Raw genomic sequence first — 22,990 nt, forward strand, 5'->3', positions numbered from 1 at the left:
TCAGAATGAGAAGCAGAAAGAAAAAAAGAATGAAATTTAAAAGTGAACAAAGCTAAAAGACCTGTGGGATGCCATCAATCATATGAATAGAGCATTTTGGGAATCCAAGAAGGAGAAAAAGGAGCAGAAAGGATATCTGAAAGCAAAACGACTGAAAACTTCCCAAATTTTAAAAAAGACATGAAAATACATATCAAAGCAACCCCATGAACCACAATCAGGATAAACTCAAGGAGATCTACACCAAAATAAAGTATAATCGAACTGTAAAATGCCAAAGACAGAGAGAGAATCTGAGAATTGCAAGTAGAAGCAATACATTATATACAAGGCAGCCCAAATAAAATTAAGTGGTGATTTTTCATCTGAAACCATGGAGGCAAGAAGGCAGTGGGACAATACATTCAAAATGATAAGACAAAAAATTGTCAAGAATTCTATAACCAATGAAACTATCTTTCAGAAACAAGGGAGCGATTAAGACATTTCCAGATAAACAAACCTGAAGAAGTTCAACACCACTAAACCTACTCAATAAGCAAAGCTAAAATGAGGTCTTCAGAATGAAAGGAATGAACAGATAGAATGAACATGCATAAAGAAAAAAAGAACTCTTGTGAAGCCACTAAAAGGGTAATTATGAACACCAGTACTAATGTAATTTTGGATTATAACTCCACTTTTTACTTCTGACAGGAATAAAATGCAAATGCATAAAAATAATGCTAAACCTATGCTTCGATTCATACCAAGTACAAAGATATCATTTATATCCCCATTCCCCACCCTAAAGACATTACACTTACTGCAGCCGAATGACAGGGGAGCAGATGTCTTCCTCCCTGTCAGAAGCTTCAACAGAAGAGAGAGGGTGGTCAGAGGGCTTCTCTTCAGTAAATTTTGCCAGCAGAGCCTTTTTTGAATCTCAGCTCTGGCCAGACCAGAGCTGGAAAGCAGAGGTTGAAAGAAACATCTCTGTGGAAAGGTGCACTGATGAGTTCCATCTACTGGCCAACCAGGAAAGTGCAAGGAGAAAAACTGCTTTTAGGTCTCTCTTTAGTCCCCAGGGATAAAGTCTGTGCCCTATTAGTGAGTCCCTGGCCCAATCTTGAGAACTTAAGTTGGGCAATTTTAAAGATTTAGAATACAATGAACTATAAAATCAAAGAATAGCTATGGAAAGAAAAAAAAAACAACACTAGGCAAGAGAGAGAAATTGGCCACCAGAATAAACTAACCAAGATATTCAGATGCCTAGACATGAGCAAAAAATTACAAGCCATACTAGAAAACAGGAAGAGATAGCCTAGCCAAAGGAAGAAACCAACTATCCTGACAATATACAGGATTTAAGACAACTAGTGAATGATAATCACACAAATCTCCTAAATCAATTCAAAGAATTAAAGGAAAATATAACTAAAGAAATAAAGGATATTAAGAAGGGACTGGGTGAGCATAAAGGAAAATCTGAGTGGAGCGGGTGGTGTAGCTCAGTAGTTGAATGCTTGGGTTCAATCCCCGGTACATACTAAAAAATAAAAATAAAAAAAGAAGAAAAATTTGAAAGTCTGCAAAGAAAAGTAACAGAGCTTATGGGAATGAAAGACATGATAGATGAGATTAAAAACACATTGAAAGCATATAACAGCAGAATTGAATTGCTTGAAGACAGAATATCCGAACTAGAAAAGAGAGGAGATCAGAAATAGAAAAGAATAGAGGTGGACTTGGCCCAGTGGTTAGGTAGTCCGTCTACCACATGGGAGGTCCGCGGTTCAAACCCCGGGCCTCCTTGACCCATGTAGAGCTGGCCCATGCGCAGTGCTGATGCGTACAAGGAGTGCCCTGCCATGCAGGGGTGACCCTGCGTAGGGGAGCCCCACACGCAAGGAGCGCGCCCCATAAGGAAAGCTGCCCAGCATGAAAGAAAGTGCAGCCTGCCCAGGAATGGTGCCACACACAACAGAAAACTGACACAACAAGATGACACAACAAAAAGAAACAGAGATTTCTGTGCTGCTGACAACAACAGAAGCGGACAAAGACGACACAGCAAATAGATACAGAGAACAGACAACCAGGGTGGGGAAAGGGGAGAGAAATAAATAGATAAATCTTAAAAAAAAAATGGACAGAAGAAGGGAAAGTTGATAAATATATAGAGATTAAACAACACACTCTTAAATAATCAGCGGGTGTATTAGTCAGCCAAAAGGAGTGCTGATGCAAAGTATCAGAAATCTGTTGGCTTTTATACAGGGTCTTTATTTGAGGCAGAAGCATACAGTCACAAGGCCCTAAAGAGTCCGACTCAAGGTACCATAAGAGGTACTTTCTCACCCAAAGTCTATTACCATGTGATGAAGCAAGATGGTGGGTGATGTCTGCGACAGTTCAGCTTCTTACTCTTAAGGCTTTGTGGTCCCAGCTACTTCCAGTCTCAGCTATAGGCTGGCATAAGGCTCGTCTCTCTTCCTGGGACTTGTTTCTTTCCAGGCTCAGTTGCTCTGTTCTCCTCACAGGGTCAGCTGTAAACTATCAGGTTCATCTCTTCTGGGGCTGTAGGATCCTTTGTGTATCTTCTCTGTGTATCTAATTCTGTGTTCTTGATTGAGCATCCATTTATATAGCCCACCAAGCGATTGGGGACCCAAACCTGCATGCCCTAATCTTAACATAATTTAATCAAAGTCATCTCAGGTGAATCTAATACAATCAGAGGGTATTACCTTATAAACATTATATCTCTTTCTGAAATTCATAAATAATATCAAATTACTAGAGTGGGTCAAAGAAGAAATTGCAAAAGCATCAATAAATACCTTGAGATGAATGAAAACGAGAACACAGCGTATCAGAACCTATGGGACTCTGCAAAGGCAGTGCTGAAAGGGAAATTTACAGCCCTCAAGGCTTACATTTAAAAAGAAGCTAAAATTGAAGATCTGACTGCACGCCTGGAGGAATTAGAAAAGAAAAGCAAACTAATCCCAAACCAAGCCAAAGGAAAGAAATATTAAAGATCAGAGCAGAAAAAAATGAAACCGAGAACAAAAAAACAATAGAATCGACAAAATCAAAAGTTGGTTCTTTGAGGAAAAAAAAAAATCAGCAAATGCTTAGCTAGATTGAAAAATAAAGAGAGAGAGAAGACACAAATAAATGAAATCAGAAATGAGAGGGAGGACATTACCACTGACCCTGCAGAAGTAACAGAGGTCGTAAGAGAGTGCTGTGAACAACTGTATGCCAAAAGCTAGGCAATGTAGAGGAGACGGACAAATTCCTAGAAACACACAAACAACCTACACTGACCCTAGAAAAAACAGAAGACCTCAAAAAACAAATCACAAGTGAAGAGACTGAAACAGTCACCAAAAACCTCCTAAATATGAAAAGTTCAGGACCAGATGGCCTCACAGGTAAATTTCACCAATCACCAAAGACAATCTTGGCAGCGGACTTGGCCCAGTAGTTAGGGTGTCCATCTACCACATGGGAGGTCCACGGTTCAAACCCCGGGCCTCCCTGACCCGTGTGCAGCTGGCCCATGCGCAGTGCTGATGCGCACAAGGAGTGCTGGGCCACACGGGTGTATGCCCCGCATAGGGGAGCCCCAAGCGCAAGGAACGCACCCCAGAAGGAGAGCTGCCCAGCGCGAAAAAAAGTGCAGCCTGCCCAGAAATGGTGCCGCACACACGGAGAGCTGACATAACAAGATGACGCAGCAAAAGGAAACACAGATTCCCATGCTGCTGACAACAACAGAAGCGGATAAAGAAGATGCAGCAAATAGACACAGAAAACAGACAACGGGGGGGGGGGGAAGGGAGAGAAATAAATACTTAAATAAAAAAAAAAACAAAGACAATCTCGGGAAGCAGATTTGGCTCAACTGATACAGCATCTGCCTACCACATGGGAGGTCCAGGGGTCAAACCCAGGGCCTCCTGACCTGTGTGGTGAGCTGGCCCACAAGCAGTGCTGATGGACTCAAGGAATGCTGTGCCATACAGGGGTGTCCCCGGGTAGGAGAGCCCATTGCGCAAGGATTGCGCCCCATAAGGAGAGCCACCCTGCGCAAAAAAAGCGCAGCCCACTCAGGAGTGACACCGCACACATGGAGAGCTAACGCAGTTAGATGAACCAACAACAAAAAAAAGAGACGAAGTTTCCCAGTGTCACTGACAAGAATACAAGTGGGCACAGAACACACAGCAAATGGACACAAAGAGCAGCTAAGTGGGGAGGAAGGGGAGAGATAAATAAATAAATAAATAAATAAATAAATAAATAAATAAATAAATTTTTTGAAAAAAGACAATCTAATGCCAATCTTGCTAAGCTCTTTGAAAAAACTAAACAGGAAAGAATGCTACCAAGCTCATTCTATGAAGTCAAAATCACCCTAATACCAAAACTAGATAAAAATACTATGAAAAAATAAATTTACAGACCAGTATCTCTAATGAATATAGATACAAAAATCCTCAACAAAATACTTGCAAACCAAATCTAAAAGTACATTAAAAGAATTATACATCACAATGAAGTGGATTTTATCCCAGGTATGCAAGGGTGGTTCAACACAAGAAAGTTAATTAGTGCAATAAAACCACATTAATAATTGAAGAAGAAAAATCACATGATCCTCTTGATTGGTGCAGAAAATGCATTTGACAAAATGCATCCTTTCTTGATTTAAAAAAAAAAAAACAAAACAAAACTCCAAAAGACAGGAATAGAAGGAATCTTTGTCAATATGGTAAAGTGCATACATGAAAAACCTATAGCTAGCATAGTACTCAATGGTGAAAGACTGAGATCAAGAATAAGACAAGATGCCCACTGTCACCAGTTGCTCAATATTGTATTAAAAGTTCTAGCTAGAGCAATTAGGCTAGATAAAGAAATAAAAGGCAGCCAAATAGTAAAGGAAGAAGTAAAACTTCCATTATTCGCTGATGATATGACCCTGTATCTAGAAAATCCTGAAAATTCCACAACAAAGCTACTAAAACTAACAAGCAAGTTCAGCTACATGGTGGGGTATAAGACTAATCCACAAAAGTCAAGAGCAATCCTATACACTACTAATAAACAATCTGAGGAGGATATCAGAAGAAAACATACAATAGTGACTGAAAGAATCAAATATTTAGGAATAAACTTAATCAAGGATACAAAGGACCTGTATTCAGAAAACTACAAAACCTTGCTAGAAAAAACCAAAGACTTAAATGGAAGAATAGTCAGTGCTAAATAAAGTGAAGATGTCAATTTACAGATTCAACACAATTCCAATCAAAATCCCAACCGCCTTTTTTGCAGAAATGGAAAAATCAATTATCAAATGTATTTTGATGGGTAAGGGGCCCCAAATAGCCAAAATATCTTTAAAAAGAAAAACTTATTTGGTTACTTTGTGACTTTAAAGCATATTACTTAGCTACAGTGGTAAAAACTGCTTGGTACTGAAATACAGACAGACCAATAGAGCCGAACTGAGAACTCGAAATAGACCCTCACATCTACAGTCAAGTGATTTCTGACAAGACTGTCAGGCCCTCCCAGCTGGGCTAAAACAGTCTATTCAATAAATGGTGCTGGGAGAACTGGACAGCCATATCCCAAAGAAAGAAAGAGAACCCCCATCTCACACCTGATCTAAAAATTAACTCAAAATGGATCAAAGACCTAAATATAAAAGTAACAACCATAAAAACTCCTGGAAGAAAATGTAGGAAAGCATCTTCAAAATCTTGTGGTAGGTGGTAGTTTCTTAAACCTTACACCCAAAGCATGAGCAACAAAAGAAAAAACAGATAAATGGGACCTCCTCAAAATTAAACACTTCTGTACCACAAAAGACTTTGCCAAAAGGGTGAAAAGGCAGCAGACTCAATGGGAGAAATATTTGGAAATCACAGTATAATATCCATGATATATAAAAAGATAAGAGATACTAAAACTCAACAATAAAAAGAAAGAGGACCAGATTAAAAAATGGGCAAAAGATCTGCATAGACATTTGTCCAAAGAAGAAATATAAATGACAAAAAAAAAACACACGAAAAAATGTTCAACATTTCTAGTGATTAGGGAAATGCAAATCAAAGCCACAATGAGACATCATTTCAAACTTATAAGAATGGCCACTATTAAAATGAGAGAGAACTATAAGTGTTGGATAGGATGTGGAGAGATAGGAACACTTAGTCACTGTTGGTGGGAATGTAGAATGGTCCAGATACTGTGGAGGACTGTTTGTCAGTTCCTGAAGAAGTTGAATATAGACTTGCCATGTGACCCTGCAGTACCACTACTGGGTATATACCCAGAAGAACTGAGAGCAGTGAGACAGACAGACATCTGCACACCAATGGTCATAGTGGCATTCTTCACGACTGCCAAAATATGGAAACAATCCAGGTGTCCATCAACTGATGAATGGATAATCAAATTGTGGTATATACACAGAGTGGAACATTATGCATCTGTAAGAAGAAATGAAGTCATGAAGCATATGACAACATGGATGAACCTGGAGGGCATTATGTTGAGTGAAGCAAGCCAGACACAAAAGGACAAATAATGTATGATTGCACTACTATAAACTAAACATACTGTGTAAACTCATGGAGTTAATAATTAGAATATAGGTCACCAGAAAATAGAGTGACAATAGAAAATGGAAAATCTGAGGGTTAACTAGTACAGAACTGGTAAAAAGGTTGTTTATAAGTCTCTGGAAATGAATAGAAATGGTGAAAGTACATCATTGTCTTTTTAACTAGCAGGGCTTTGGTTAAAAAGGAAAGTCTAAGGACATGTATATTACTAAAGGGAAAGCTGAAAAATGTAACATGGGGATGTACAGCAGAGTAAAACCTCATGTGAAATATGAAAATGGGCAATATTGCATATAAGACTGTTCACACAAAATATAAATACAAATAAACTAGAGAGAAGGAAACAGAATAGCAGCTTGTATAGCAGGGGAAGCACAGAGAGGGTAGGAGGCAATGAGATTTTTTTTGTTTTTATTTATTATTATAGGAAGCAACTGCTGATGGTACAAACTTTCCTTTTGGGATGAAAACGTTTGGAGCTAGATAGTGGTGATGATTGTATAACACTGTGAATGTACTGAATGCCCCTAAACTGTCCACTTTTAAATGGTTAATTTTATGATATTTGAATTACACCTCAATAATGAAAAGTTTCAAATACTGTCAATAGGGGTTATTGTCTGGGTCATAGGGTTATGGGCTGTGATAGTTTGAATTTTGTGAACCCCCAAAAAAGATCATGTTTTTGAACTAATCCATTCTGGTGAGTATGAGACCCTTTGGACTGGACTACATCAGTGAGACCTGACGCAGGTTGAGTCTCCACCCTTCTGCTGGATCTTGTACGAAACAGAAACACAGAGACATGCAGGAAAAGGGAGCACAATCATTTTTCATCTTGTCCTGTGAGAGAGAAGACTGCAGGAAAACAGAGAAGCCCTGAGAGGCTGGGAGAGGTCCCGGGGTCTGGAGCCAGCAGCGCAGAGGCTGGGAACGAAGCACCCGAGGGGTTAGCCCATGCAGCACCTCAAGGGGGGTGAGCCGTACGCCTCAGAGCTTACCAGCGAACTCAGGAAGAAGACACAGCAGCCAGACTGAGGGGGCCCGGAAAGAGCGACGCCCCGTGCCTGTCGCCACAGCTGAGCTCCAGGGGACGGCAGGTTCTGGAGGGGAGGCAGGTGCCTGGGGAGACCAGCAGCCGTCGTGCTTCACCACGTGGGGACACACCAGGTCGACAGTAGCTGACTGGTCGGAAAGCACCTCTGACGGTGTCTCTACTTGGACACTGCATGGCCTCAGAACTGGAAGCTTTTACCCCAAATAAATCCCCTTTATAAAAGCCAACATATTTCTGGTACTTTGCATCGGTAGCCCTGTGGCAAACTGACATGGACCTTTCTCCACTGAAAAAAAAAAAACTAAAACTCATTGTTTAAAGATACTATTAATTTACATAACTTTTTATATTTTATTTTTAAAGTAAAATTTATTATTTTTTAACACTGAGAAAGGCTCATAATCCTATTGCTTAAATAATATGTCTAAATCAGGGGCTGGAAAACTACACACAGCTCATGGGTCAAATCTAATCCACCACCTACTTTTGCTTAGGCTGCAAGTTAAGCGTGGTTTTTATATTTTTAAGTGTTTAAAAAAATAATAGTATTTTGTGACACATGAAAATTATAAGAAATTCAACTTTCAGCACCCATAATCAAGGTTCTCCCAGAACACAGCCACGCTCCTTTGTTTACAGGTATTGCAGCCTCTTCTGCAGTGACGAGAAGGGGTAGGGACGCACGGCCCACTAAGCGGAGGAGAAAGGCTGTGGCCCTGCTCCAAGCAGTAAGCAGAGGAAGCCCACGGAACAGGGCAGGAAAGCAGTACCAGAGCTCTGTAGCTGCCCAAGCACTCTCCGTCCTGCCAGGTGTCCTCAGGCCCGAGCTCCTGCAGGGGCCCCGCATGGTTGGCCGGGACGTACCCACGGCAGCCCGCACGCTCGCCCCACCACCAGTCGGCTGTGGTCTGTCTCAGGATAAGGATTTTCTCTCCTCTCAGAAAACTCAGCTGGAGAAAATTCAGTAGAAATAACAGCAATTAGTGATAAATTTCCCATTACTGGTACTCAAACCATGGCAATTTCAAAAATTAGTCAGTGGGTAATGACAGCAACTGACAATTTAGAAAATTATACCAGGGTTCAGAGCTTTTTTGTGGAGCATTTACCTGAAAGAAAAGCACAGCTTATTTGATATTTTTTTTAAAAATTAAAGATTCAGCTTTTTCAACACGGCTTAGGGCAGAATTTCTGAACAAGCTCTTCACTGTAACTTAGGAAGAAAAGCTATAAGTAGATATTTTCACTTTATAGCCTTACTCTTTAACTGGAATAGGTTTTAAATAAGGTTTCCAAGCGGAAACTGGAACAGATGATGTTCCCCCACCCTGCTGATGGTTCCCATGCTTGGGATCAATTCGTTAGGCAGTGAAGAGAGTACACCTTTATTTAATTTTGGTATGACTTCTGGTTCAGATGCCCATATAGGCGAAATCTGCATCTAACTGAGCCCCCTAACGTTGCAAGCCCTAAGGGGCCTCCAAGGAGCACAGCCTCCTCATATGCGGCACACACAGCTACCTGCGTTTCATCAGTAGCAGAATAGTCTGCAATGGCCACGAACTCCTCCGGCTGCACAGCCTCCTGGAAGCTTCCTTCTTCACTGAGCTCAACTGGTTCTTCTCTTTCCTGCTTAAAGTCAAGAAAAGCACTTGTAAAGGACCCTGTAGTGTCGGGGGCACGTGCTCCAGCGTTCTTCCCATCCGAGGGCAGATCTTGGGGGTAGGGTGGGCCAGCACCCCAGGCAGGCAGGCTGCAGGGCAGCAGGCACGTGGAAGGTGGGTGTGATGGTGGAAGCCCCTGCATCCGTGGGGTCTGGGCAACCTCAGCTCACACCCATGACGACCCGGAACCCAGAAGGAGCCCGACGCTTGGGGCTCTGCCGAGGCCCCACCCCCACTTTATCTTCACAATAAGGCTGCCTGGAAGGCATCCACTGGAAGGGGAGACTGCCAAACCATACACTCCATAACCAGAACATTCCAGTGCCCAGAGTATACTTTTTAAACAAATTTTCCTAAACAGCCATTTTCATTTTAGAAAATGTGTGAAAACACAAAAGTACAAAAAAGATAATTAAAGCTATCTGTAACTGACCAGGAATAATCACTGTCAGCATGTTGCTATTCTTTCAGGCTTTTTAAAAATGTAGACAGAGTATGCATATAGTTTAAGTTGGATGACACAGTTCTGCCTAGTGGCCTGTCACTAAATTCCACACATTTTTCCTTATGATTAAACATACTTTTAAACACCACAATTTTTAATACCTACGGAGTATTCCATTCTTTGAATTATCATAAATTGTCCAATCTCCTTGTGGTGGACATATAGTGTTTCCAGTTTTTACTATTACACATTCATTATGTTAAGATGAACTTTCTTAATCAAAGTCATGCTTCTGCACTCCAGACAATTTTCCAGGACTGACGAACCAATGCAACACAATGACTCTGAACCTTGCTGGCACATGCCCCCAGGAAGGCTGAGCCTCATGCTGCCCAGCCATGTGCAGGCACGGCCCATTCCTGGCACAAACGGACACTGCCAAGCACTTTCCAGGCTGCCAATCTGATGGGTAAAAATTACTTCCTTTGTTACTTCTATTTGCCTTTTTTTTGGATCACCAGTGAGGGCAACCATGACTTTAAGAACTTACTGAGTTATTTTTTTTTTCTGCTAACTGCCTTTCGGAATCCTTTGTACTTGTCCTAGTAAGGTAAAAGGATTTGCTTTATTTTTTTAAGATTTATTTTATTCCCCCCTCATTGTTTGCACTTGCTATCTGCTCTCTGTGTCTGCTCATCTTCTCTTTAGGAGGCACCAGGAACTGAACCTGGGACCTCCCACGTGGAAGAGAGGTGCCCAGTCCATTCCGGCTTTGCTGCCTCTCGTGTTTCCTCTTTGTGTCTCCTTTGTTGCATCATCCTGTTGTATCAGCTTGTCATGCCAGCCTGTCACACCAGCTCGCTTTCTTGCTCGTCTTCTCCAGGAGGCCTGGGAACCGAACCCGGGACCTACCATGTGTCAGGAGGGAGCTCAATCACTTGAGCTACATCTGCTTCCCAGGACTTGCTTTAGAGCAGGGTCTCTTCTTTAGCTGGGCCTCCACCCTCGTCTGCTCCACCCACCTCACCATCCTTCACCCCTCGCCATCTGGTACATTTTCATCCTTCCGTACTTTCCTCAAGCTCATGCCATATACATATACACTCTCATTATAACACACACACATGGGTTGCTGTTTTATCTTTCAGCACTGCTTTTTTAAAAAGTATATCACAGATCCTTTTATGCATCTTGCTTTTCTTACTCACCCAATACCTTGTGAAAAACTCCCCAACTGTGAGAACTCTAATTGTTTTCAAAGGCTACATAATATTCCATGGTATGAATTCAGCTTGGCTGCTCAGGCACCCTCTGTTGATATCTTTCTCTTGGTATACAGTTTTCTATCATCACATACAATGCTGTAATAAGTATGTGTACATATATACCCATGCACGGTGGCATTTTATTTCTATGGGATAAATTGCCATGGCTGAAGGATAACATGTCAGATTCTTTTCATGGAAGTTATTAACACTTCACATTACACCAACAATTTACAAAGCACCTTCTGCCTGAATACTTGGCAGCAGCAGCGTTTTCACTGTTTTTAATTTCTGTAAGAATGATAGGTATGAAGTGGTACCTCACAGTTACTTAATACCAATTTCTTAAATATGAGGTTTTCACATTTATTGGCCATTTGGATCTGTTCTACTGTGAATTCCAAATTTATTTATCTTCCCAATTGCTCTAGTCACTTTTTTCTTTTCAGATTAGAACCCTTTATAAAATATGAACCTTATTTGTCATCTTGATGCAAACATTTTTGCAAATCTACTGTTTTTCTAGTTATTTTGTTTGGAGTCAATGAACTCAAAGGCAAATCAACACAAATTATCTAAACTGAAACACAAAAAGAAAAAAGAATGAGAACAGAACCTGAGACATATAACAAACTAACTGATGTGTAAGTGGAGGCTTACCAAGAGAGGAGCAAGAATGATGCAGAAGAAGTAACTGAAGAAATGAGGGAAAATGTTCTGAAATTAGTGAAAAACATAAACTCACAGATTGAAGAAACTTGACTAAACACAAGAAGGATGAATACAATAAATAAATTTAAATAAATTTAAACCTATTGGTTTAAGTATCTCTATGTAAATTATTTACTTATCCATTTGTTTAAATATTTTCTATTTATTTATTTTTAGTACTTAAATAAATATTAAAAATAAGTAGAAAACATTCATGCTACACTATTATCCATGTAGTGCAGCAGTGCTCCAAAATGTATTCACCAAGTGCGAAGAGGGTACCACAGTGATGAGGGAGGTTGTTGGTGTGGGAGGAGTGGGGTTGGGGGGTGGGGGGTATATGGGAACCTCTTATGTTTTTAATGTAACATTTTTTTTGTTATGTATATATCTTCAAAAAAATAAAATTTACAAAAATGATGGGGTGGGGGGGTGGGGAGTGGGTTATATGGGAACCTCATGATTTTTTATGTTTTTTAATGTAGCATTCTTTGTGATCCATGAATTTTTAAAAGTGTAAAATAAATAAATAAATGAATAGAAAACATTGATCTAGCTAATGAGTGGAAAAAGAGAACACAACATTTGGGAGAACAACAGTAAGAATGATAGCTGATTGTAAATAAAAAACAATGGAAGCCAGAAGACAAGGACATTTAAAGAGTTAAAAGAAAAAAAAACTGCAAACCTAAAATTCCACACCAAGCAAAAATATTCTTAAAAAATGTAGACAAAACACATTTCCATTCAAACAAAACTTGACAATCTGAGGCAAGGAGAAACACACTACTAAACACTAGAATGAGTTATTTAGTTTAAATAGAAAAGGTCCTACATGGAAAACCAGGACTGCAGGATCAATGGGAAAACATCAGAAAAGGTAAGTGAGGAACTAGAGAAGATTATCTTCTTACTTCTTAAAAAAGACTTTCAATAATATAAAGCAACAACAATTTATTATGGAGTTTGTAACACAGAATTAAAATATGTTACAATAGCACAAAAGCAGGGGCCAGTAAACGGAAGACTCCAAGATTTTTAAATTATGAGGTGGTTTAAAAAGTACTGGATAAGTTAAGGACACATATCACAATTTTGTGGATAACCACTAAAAGAATAATATAAAAAGATATAGCAGAACAAGTCAATAGATGAGACAAAGTGGAATTAGAGAAAGTGTTTTATTAATCCAAAAGAAGGCATGAATGGAAAAGGTACAAGGAAGAAATGTGACTAACAGAAAACAAGCAGCAAGATGACAGACATCATTAAATGCGTAATTACATAAAATGTTAATGGACTAAAACTCCAATTAAAAAACAAAGGTTGGCTGATGAGGGGGAAAAAATATAATAGGCTCTTATCAAGAGGAACACTTTACACGTAAGGACTTAGGTTGAAAATACACATTTATGCATGCCATCCAAACCCTACCTATAAGAAGCTGACACAGCCGTATTAATATCAAAGCAGACTTCAAAGCAAGGGGTATGATCACATATAAAGAGGAAATTTCACTGAACTTAGTCAGTTAATCTAGAAAACAAAAACAATCCTAACAGTATGTATCCAATAACTGAGTTTCATAATATGTGAAGCAAGTCACACAGATGTAAGATGGCAGAGCAGGGAGTTTTACAGATTGCCCTTATACTAGAAAAACGAGAGGTGGGAAGAGAGATCAGCATCAACTAGGTGGTGACCCTGGAACCAGAATGGATGTGAGAACAACTACGGGGGGCCGAGGAGGCGAGGACCTGCCAGAACTTCAGCTTCTGTGAGTGAGTGAGGGGATGAAGTGATGACCCGCCCCCAGTCTTCAGCCCTGTGTCCAGTGCCAGCAGCAGCTGGTGGGCCAAGGTGGGCAGAGGAAGCCTCCTCTGAAGCAGGACTGACGGTCAGGTCTGTCGAGGAACCCTGAGCGACCAGTGCAGAACATGGCCTGTTTCATTCCTTTGGGCAGCAGTGGCTTCTAAGCTCCCATCAAAATCCACCAGGACATGAAGACCCAGTGACCTCTTATTTTTTCCCTTTGTGGGGGCAATGGACTTCGTTTTTCTTTCTCAAGCTTCCTCTTTTTTGTGCTTTTGGGTCTGGCATGCCCCTGAGGGATCAACAGCAACACTGGTCTAGGTTTTGGCCTTGAGGGCAGCAGTGTCCTTTCCATTAAACAGAGCAAAGGCTTGGAGAGGCAGTGCAGCTTCTTCCTTTTCTTTATTTTTCCCTAGGGATTGAGTGCAGGTGTTCTGGCTGTGGTATTTTTTTTCTGTTTCTTTCTCCCTCCTTCTCGCTACCTTTCCTCCTTCCTTTCCTTTCCTTTTTCCTGTTGTTCTTGGTCTGGCAGACTGAAGACTGCAGGTAGAAGACTTCCAGAATCACCATAGTATATTCTCAGAATGCCCAGTTCTCCACAAAAAAATACCAGACATACAAGGAGACAGGCCCAGGCATAGGAAAAAATGAATTCAACAGCAAATAATCTAGAGGAAGTTAAATATCTGGAATTACGAATATAAGATCTCAGAAAAACTCTCTTAAATAGGATCATTGAACTAAAGGAATGTGTGGACAAAGAACTAAATGAAATCAGGAAAACAATATATGAATAAAATGATCATTTCAATAATGAGATTGAAATAAAAGACAAAATGCAGATTCTAGAATTGAAAGGTAAAACAACTGAAACGAAAAATTCAAAAAAGGTGTTCAATAGCAGATTGGTGACAAAAGAAAGGATAGCAAATTTGAAGATAAAACAACTGGAATTGCCCAGGTAAGAAGCAGAGTGAAAAAGAATTTTTTAAAAAGTGAAGAGTCTGAGAAACCCATGGGACATTAACAGGCATGCTAAAATAAGCATCATAGGAGTCCCAGAAGGAAAAGAGATAAAGGGCAAGAAAAAATATTTGAATAAAGAATGGCTGAATAGTTCCCAATTCTGATGAAAGATACAAATGTACAAATTCAAGATGCTGAACAAACGCCAAGCAGAATGAACCTAAAGAGGTTTATATACCAAGACACATTATAAACAGCTGTCAAATGTCAAGGATACAGACTCTTAAAAACAGCAAGAAAGAAGAAATACATCACTTATAAGGGATCTTCATAAGATAAACACTGAATTTTTCAATAAAAACCATGGAGGCCAGAGGGTAGTGGGAGGACTTCTGAAAATGATCAGTGAACAGGCAGAAAATCGTTCTGGGCTCCGGAGCCCGAGGAGTGCTGTGCAGCATCCAGGGAAGCCGGAGGGACCACTCGGCCGCAGTTGCGGGCACCCAGCCCCACCCCTGTGCCTGCCAGGTCAGCCCCTGCTGAGCTTGCTGCTGGGGACCCGGAGGGCTGCAGAAGTCTTCCCCCCAAGAACAGAGGGGGCAAGCCCAGGACTGATCCAGATTTTGGCTGGCAATTTTGGAAGCTGGGTCCCACTCTTTTCGCCCGTCATGGAGAGGTATGACCACACACTGTTTCAACCCCACAGGGGCAGAGCAGACAGAGCTCTAGAAACACCCTCCCTGTGGGGAATAGGTTGCTGAAGAGCACCACCTGCTGAGCAGGCCAGGAAATTGCACCTTCCATGAGCCGACAAGAAGGCTTTTGGCCAAAGAGCACCATCTGCTGGGAAGACCAGGAAAGCATAGCCTTGAGGAGCCCACTGGAACTGGTCTGGTGCCTGGCCCTGTTTTGGCTGGGAAATACTAATGAACCAAGTGTCAAAGAAGAGACTTAACACAAAGCCAACCAACAACAAAACTCTAGACAAGAAACAGAAACTGACCTTCAGAGTAAGCTCATGAAGATAATCAGACATCAGCAAAAAATTACAAGCCATACTAAACAGGAAGATAAGGCCAAAGGAACAAATTAAAAATCCTGAAACAAATTTAAATCCCTAAAGACACAGGATTTAAGACAACTAATCAATGATGTTCACACAAATCTCCTAAATCAATTTAAGGAGATGAAGGAAAATATAACTAAAGAAATAAGGATATTAAGACAACTGGTGGGAGAGAGAAGAATGGGTGTAACATGGGGCATTTCGGGGGCATGGAATTGTTCTGCATGACATTGCAATGACAGATAAAAGCCATTATGCATCTTGTCAGAACCCGTGGAATTGTGCAATACAGAATGTAAAACATAATGTGAACTGCAGACCATGCCTGATACCAGTGCTTCTATATGTGTTCATCAATAGTGGCAAATGTACCACACTGATGAAAGACGTTGTGGGTGGGGTGGGCTGGGGGAGGGGTGGGGGAGTCCCCTTTATTTTCAATGTAACATTGATGTGATCTGAAGCTCCTTTAAAAATAAAGGAGGAAGAAAAAAAGATGACGACACTGGGTGAGCATAAAGAAGAATTGGAAGGTACACAGAGAAAAAATAACATCTTATGGGAATGAAAGGCACAATAGAAGGGATTAAAAATACTCTAGAGACATACAACAGCAGATTTGACCAGGCAAAAGAAAGAGTCAGTGAACTGGAAGATAGGATATTTGAAATCTCAGAAAGAAAAACAAATAGAAGAATGGAAAAAACTGAGCAGGGTCTCAGGAAATTGAATGACAGCACAACACATAGAAACATACGTTTCATGGGAGTCCCAGAAGGAGAAGAGAAGAAAAAAGAGGTAGAAAGAATATCTGAGGAAAAAGTGGCTGAAAATTTCTCAACTCTTATGAAAGACATTAATATACATGTCCAAGAGCACAATGTACTCCAAAATAAATCCTAACAGACCTACTCCAAGACACATACTAAACAGAATGCCAAAGATAGAGAATCCTGAAACCAGCTAGAGAAAGGTGATGTGTCACATACAAAGGGACAGTAGTAATACGATTAAATGCCAATTTCTCAGCAGAAACCACAGAGGTGAGAAGGCAGTGGTATGATATATGCACAGTACTGAAAGAAAAAACTGTATAATCAATCTTTCATGATGTATCTGATGGACCCCTGTCTCATTTCCATTTCTATTTTTTAACTATTTTTGTGGTTACCCTGGGGTTTGTATTATATAACTTACTAATCTGAAAAAAATACCAATTCAGATTCAATAGCATACTCATTTTCTGTTCCCCTCTCTCTTTTTCTCTCTTTATGTTGCTTTTCTCCCACTTTACCACTTTATATTTTGCATGTCTGATATCAGGAAAAATACCTTTTTAAGCTTATTCAGCTGTATTCTGACTCTTATAGGAATTAAAGAGTAGAGTTGTATGAGGATACAGTTCAATACACAACTATTCAAAGAAATGAAATCATGACGCAAATGGCAGCATAGATATGATAGTAGGCTAATGTGTCAACTCGGCCAGGTAACTGTGCCTAGTTGTCTGGTCAAGCAAGTACTGGGCTAACTGTAATACAAGGACATTTATGAACTTTAGTCATCAGTGAGCTTACTGCATTGATGGCTGATTACATCTACAATCAAACAAGGACACTGCCATCAGCAATGAGTAATGTTTAATCCAATCAGTTAAATGACTTAAAAGGGGGAGTGATTTCAGCTTTCAGAGAGAATCTTCCAGCGTGTCTTTAGATAGCCAACATCTCCTGGAAATTCATCAAGGACTTTCATCGGACTTACGTCAGAGCCCCTGCTTTGCAGCCTGCCTCAGAATCTAGACTTGTGCATTCCCATAGTCACAAGAGGAATTTTATAAAATCTCATACTATTGACAGAGGTTTCCTGTTCTGTTTCCCTAGAGAACCCTGACTAATACAGCTTGGTACCAGAAGTGGTTCTTGAGGAACAGAATCTGAAACATGGGTTTCTGAAGCGGTTCTGGGAGTTTTGCAATTGGCTCTCTAATCTAATTGGACTCAAGTGTACTAATGACTCCCTTTCCAATAACAAAGAGGCCACTAACAACCATGGAGTGAGCTGGCAATGGAGAGACATAAAATATCATTACTGGATTCCCCTATTTCCATGTTTATAAGCTGCAAGGATCTGGATGAGGGTGTTTTCAACAACTTAACAGAGTTTTATGGAGTCAAAAGGTACAGTGATGTTGGCTGGCTCCTCCTAGATACTCTAGATACAGTTACAAAAGAAAGGAATGAGCAAAAGGCTTCAAATTTGCAACTTAAACACTGCATGAAGGATGCAAAAGTTCCTGTGTGTACTCTGAAAGAAAATCTTGTTTCCTGCAGCCACAGGCTTGAGATCTCTGAAAAACAGACTCAGACTCTCATTGTACAAGTAGCAGAGTTACAAAGGAAACTAAAATCTCAGGGTGTCTGCTGTTAAAGTGAAGGATAAGCTGTTGCATCTGGCTCTTCCTATGACCAAAAAAGAGGCACAACACTAAATTGGTCTCTTTGGATCTTGGAGACAACACATTCCTCATTTGAGTGTGCTACTCTGGCCTGTTTACCCAAGTGACCAGAAAATCTACTAGTTTTGATGGGGACCGGAACAAGATGAGGCTCTGCAACAGGTCCAGACTGCTGTGCAAGCTGCACTGCCACTTGGGCCATATGATCCAGCAGATCCAGTGGTGCTGGAAGTGTTAGTCGCAAGTAGGGATCTTGTCTGGAGTCTTTGGCAGGTCCCTATAGGAGAATCACAATGCAGACCCTTAGGATTTTAGGGCAAAGCCCTGCCAACCTCTGCAGATAACTACTCCCCTTTTGAGAAAAAGCTTTTGGCCTGCTACTGGGTGTTAGTGGAGACCGAACGCTTAACTGTGGGCCATCAAGTTACCATGAGTCCTGAGTTGCCTGTCATGAGCTGGGTATTGTCTGACCCACCAAACCATAAAGTTGGGCGTGCACAGCAGCACTCCATAATAAAGTGGAAGTGGTATATACAAGATAGGGCTCGAGCAGGTCCTGAAGGCACGAGTAAGTTACATGAGGAAGTAGCCCAAATGTCCATGGTCAATACCCCTGCCATGTTACCTTCTCTTTCCCAGTCCATACCTTTTGGCCTCTTGGGGGAGTTCCTTAGAATCAGTTGACTGAGTAAGAGAAAACTCAGGCCTGGTTTACAGACGATTCTGCACAATATGCAGGTACCACCCGAAAGTGGACAGCTGCAGCACAGCAGCCCCTTTCTGGGACATCCCTGAAGGACAGAGGTAAGAGCAAATCCTCCCAGTGGACAGAACTCTGAGCAGTGCACCTAGCTGTTCATTTTGTTTGGAAGAAGAAATGGCCAGAGGTGAGTCAGTACACTGATTCATGGGCTGTTGCCAGTGGTTTGGCTGAATAGTCAGGGACTTGGAAGTTAACATGATTGGAAAATTGGTGACAAAGAGATCTGGGGAAGAGGGATGTGGATAGACCTTTCTGAAAGGGCAAAAAAAACATGAAAATATTTGTGTCCCGTGTAAATGCTCACCAGAGGGTTTCTTCAGCAGAGGAAGATTTTAATAATCAAGTTGATAAGATGACCCACTCTGTGGCTAAGGCTCAGCCTTTTTCCCCAGCCACTCCTGTCACTGCCCAGTGGGCTCATCAATAAAGTGGCCATGGAGGTAGGGATGGAGGTTATGCATGGGCTCAGCAACATGGACTTCCCCTCACCAATGCTGACTTGGCTACAGCCACTGCCAAGTGCCCAATCTATCAGAAGCAGAGACCCACACACAGCCCGATATGGCACCATTCCTCGAGGTGACCAGTCTGCTACCTGGTGGCAGGTTGACTACATTGGACCACTTCCACCATGGAAGGGGCAGCAATTTGTTTTAACTGGAATAGACACATACTCCAGATAGGGTTTGTGTTCCCTGCACACAATACTTCTTCCAAAACTACCATCGTTCACTTACCAAATGTCTTATCCACCACCATGGCATTCCACACAGCGTTGCTTCTGAACAAGTAACCCATTTCACAGCAAATAACTGTGGGAATGGCACATGCCAATGGAATTCACTGGTCTTAACAAGTTCACCATCATCCTGAAGTAGCTGGATCAACAGAACGATGGAATGGTCTTTTGAAGAGTCAATTACAGCACCAACAAGGTGGAAATACCTTGTAGGGCTGGAGAAGTGTTTTCCAAGAGGTTGTGTATGCTCTAAATCAGCATCCACTCTATGGTCCTATTTCTCCATAACCAGCATCCAGGTCCAGGAATCAAAGGGTAGAAAGGGGAGTGGCACCACTCACTATTACCCCTAATGATCCACTAAGAAAAATTTTGCTTTCTGTCCCTGCAACCTTAAGCTCTGCTGGTCTACAGGTCTTAGTTCCAAAAAGAGGAGTGCTTCTACCAGGGAACGCAATTATGATTCCGCTGAACTGGAAGTTAAGACTGGCCTCTTGGGGCTCCTCTTACCTCTGAATCAACAGGCAAAGAAGGGAATTATTGTACTGGCTGGGGTGATTGATCCTATCAAGGGGAAATAGGATTGCATCTGAATAATGGGGGTAAAGAAGAGTTTGCAGGGAATACAGGAGATCCTCTAGGACATCTCCTAGTACTGCCATGCACCATGATTAAAGTCAATGGGAAATTGCAACAAAGCAATCCAAGCAGGACTAACTATGGTCCAGAATCTTCAGGAATGAAAGTTTGGGTCACTGCACCGGGCAAAGAACCACAGTCAGTTGAGGTGCTTGCTGAGGGTAACAGGAGCATGGAATGGGTATGGAAGGTGGTAGTGATCAGTATGAACTTCAACCATGTGGTCAGTTACAGAAACAAGAACTTATAATGGTCATGAAATCTTTCTTCCTTGTTTTGTTATGAGTATGACTGTATACGTACATAAAACGAGTATCTTTGTTTTCTTCCCTAACCCCTTCCCTTATCATATGACAAGTTGTATTAGTTTTATTTCATATTTAAGGATGTCAAGTTTAAGAGCGTATATTACAAGGACTTACGCCCTGTTCTGTAGGGAATTAATGTGTTTCTGGTTGTATGAGGGACAGCTGAATATTATTAGGCAAAAAATATATACGCATGTCTGTTATTGGTTTTTTTTGGAGACTAAGTATGGTTTAAGGTGATGTGTATGGTTGCCAAGTTGACAAGGGGTGGACTGTGAGGGCTACTATGTCATCTTGGCTAGGTAATTGTGCCCAGCTGTTTGGTCAAGCAAGTACTAGGCCAATTGTAATACAAGGACATTTATGGCCTTTAGTCATCAGCGAGTTTATTCCATAGATGGCTGATTATAACTACAATCAATCAAGGAGATCGACATCAGCAATGAGTGATGTTTGATCCAATCAACTGAAAAGGGAAGTGATTTCAGCATTCAGAGAGAATTTTCCAGCTGTCTTTGGACAGCCAATGTCTCCTGGGAACTCATCGAGGACCTTCATCAGATCTTCCTCAGAGCCCCCTGGTGTGTAGCCTGCCTGCGGAATCTGGACTTGCACATCCCCATGGTTATGTGAGAGAATATTATAACATCTCATACTATTTACAAATATCTCCTATTAATTGTTTCCCTAGACAACCCTAACACAATGGATGAACCTGGTGGACATTACGTTTAGTAGTAAGCCAGACACAAAGGGCAAATATTGTCTGACAAAGGGCAAATATTGTATGATTTCACTATTATGAAATGAATATAATGAGCAAATTCATGGAAGAGTTAAATGTAAGACACCAGAAAATGGAACGAGGTTAGAGAATGGAAGACCAAAGTTTACTCTATGCAGAATTGGTAAAAAGGTTGTTTGTAAATGTTTGGAAATGAATAGAAATGGTGAAAGCACGCCAAAGTGTTTGTAATTAGCAACGCTAATATATGGGTATGATAGTGGATGAGAGGAAAATATATATCACTAGAAGAAAAGCTTAAAAATGAAACATGGGACTGTAAATCAGACCGAACTCTCATGTGAAAAATGAGTATGGTTAATAGGGCATATAAAAGAATATTTTTCTCTGAAACAAAACAAATGTTTGTTAATGTTACAAAATGTTATTATCAGGGTGATATTTTGGCAAAAATACAACCAAAGCAAACTATGGAGAGTTGTTTATGGTAATATACTAATAACCATCTATCAATGGTAAAAGAAAAAAAGCATGCTAAAAGAAACTAGACAAGAAGTACTATGTACAGTAGGAAAGAGAGATTAGGAAATGACTACTAAGGGGTAGAACAATTGTTTTTGTTTTTGTTTTGGGTTTTTTTTTCTTTTTCTATGGAGTAATGAAAATGCTCTAATATTGATTAAAGTGATGAATGCACAACTCTGATTATACAAAATGCCATTAATTGTACACTTTGAATGGACTGTATCATTTATGAATACAGTTCAATGAGGTTGATTTTTTAAAAGACGAATATACTAGACTCAAAAGCTGAATCGTCAGTTATTTCTTGTCTTTGGAAAAGTCTGCGTAAGACTGAAATGCTTGTTCCCTGAAGGTTTGACTGAACTTAGGCATTTTCTATTTTGGGAGGTTTTTACTACTTATAATCTTACCTAATGGTTTATTTTCCATTCTTCTGATTTCTTCCGGAGGCAGTTTCCCCCGCCCCCCCTAGGAATTTGTTCATTTTGTCTAAATGAAAAAAAGAAAAAAAGCTTCAATGCATAAAGTTGGTCTTACTGTTCTCTTATTACTTTCTAGTCTACATTATATCTCTAATTATGGTCCCCTTTCATCCCTAATATTGTTTTATTGTGCCTTATCTCTTTTCTTCCTGGTCATTTTTCTGAGATTTATCAATATTTCAAAGAATCAGCTTTATCTTCATTATTTGATTTCCATGTCATTGACTTTTTTACTCATATACATTGTCTCCTTCCTTTTACTTGTCTTTTGTTAAGTTTAGTGCTTATCTAATTTATTTTCAATACTTTTTCTTTCCTTATAAGAAGCATTTCAGGTTAAATTTTTCTATTAAAATACTGTTTTCACTGCGCCCATGCATTTTTAGTTGAAATTTCTGTTCAATTTTGAGTATTTTTCTTTTTTGTGTGACATTACTAAGTATTTATATTATAGACTGGGCACATATTCTATATGATATTAGTTCTCTAAAAAGTTAGGAACTGCTTTATGGTTTAATACATAGTCACTTTTTGTGAATGTTCCATTCATGTTTGAGAAAAATCATTCCTCTGTTGAATGCAGAGTTCTATATATTTTTATTGTCAAGCTTGTTAATTTCCTTGTTCAAATTGTCCATATCTTTATTTCTTTTAAAATTATTAATAATTGAGGAAGGTAAACTGCAAGTTCAAAATTATAGCCATAAATT

At 40.3% G+C, this 22,990-nt stretch overlaps 1 pseudogene; it reads right to left on the bottom strand.

Moving 5' to 3' along the window:
• LOC131278817 (protein arginine N-methyltransferase 2-like) overlaps positions 1–22,990 on the bottom strand; it is an 87,639-nt pseudogene that overhangs the window by 45,114 nt on the left and 19,535 nt on the right.

Source organism: Dasypus novemcinctus, chromosome 6 (assembly GCF_030445035.2).
Source record: "Dasypus novemcinctus isolate mDasNov1 chromosome 6, mDasNov1.1.hap2, whole genome shotgun sequence".
Classification (NCBI taxonomy): Eukaryota; Metazoa; Chordata; class Mammalia; order Cingulata; family Dasypodidae; genus Dasypus; species Dasypus novemcinctus.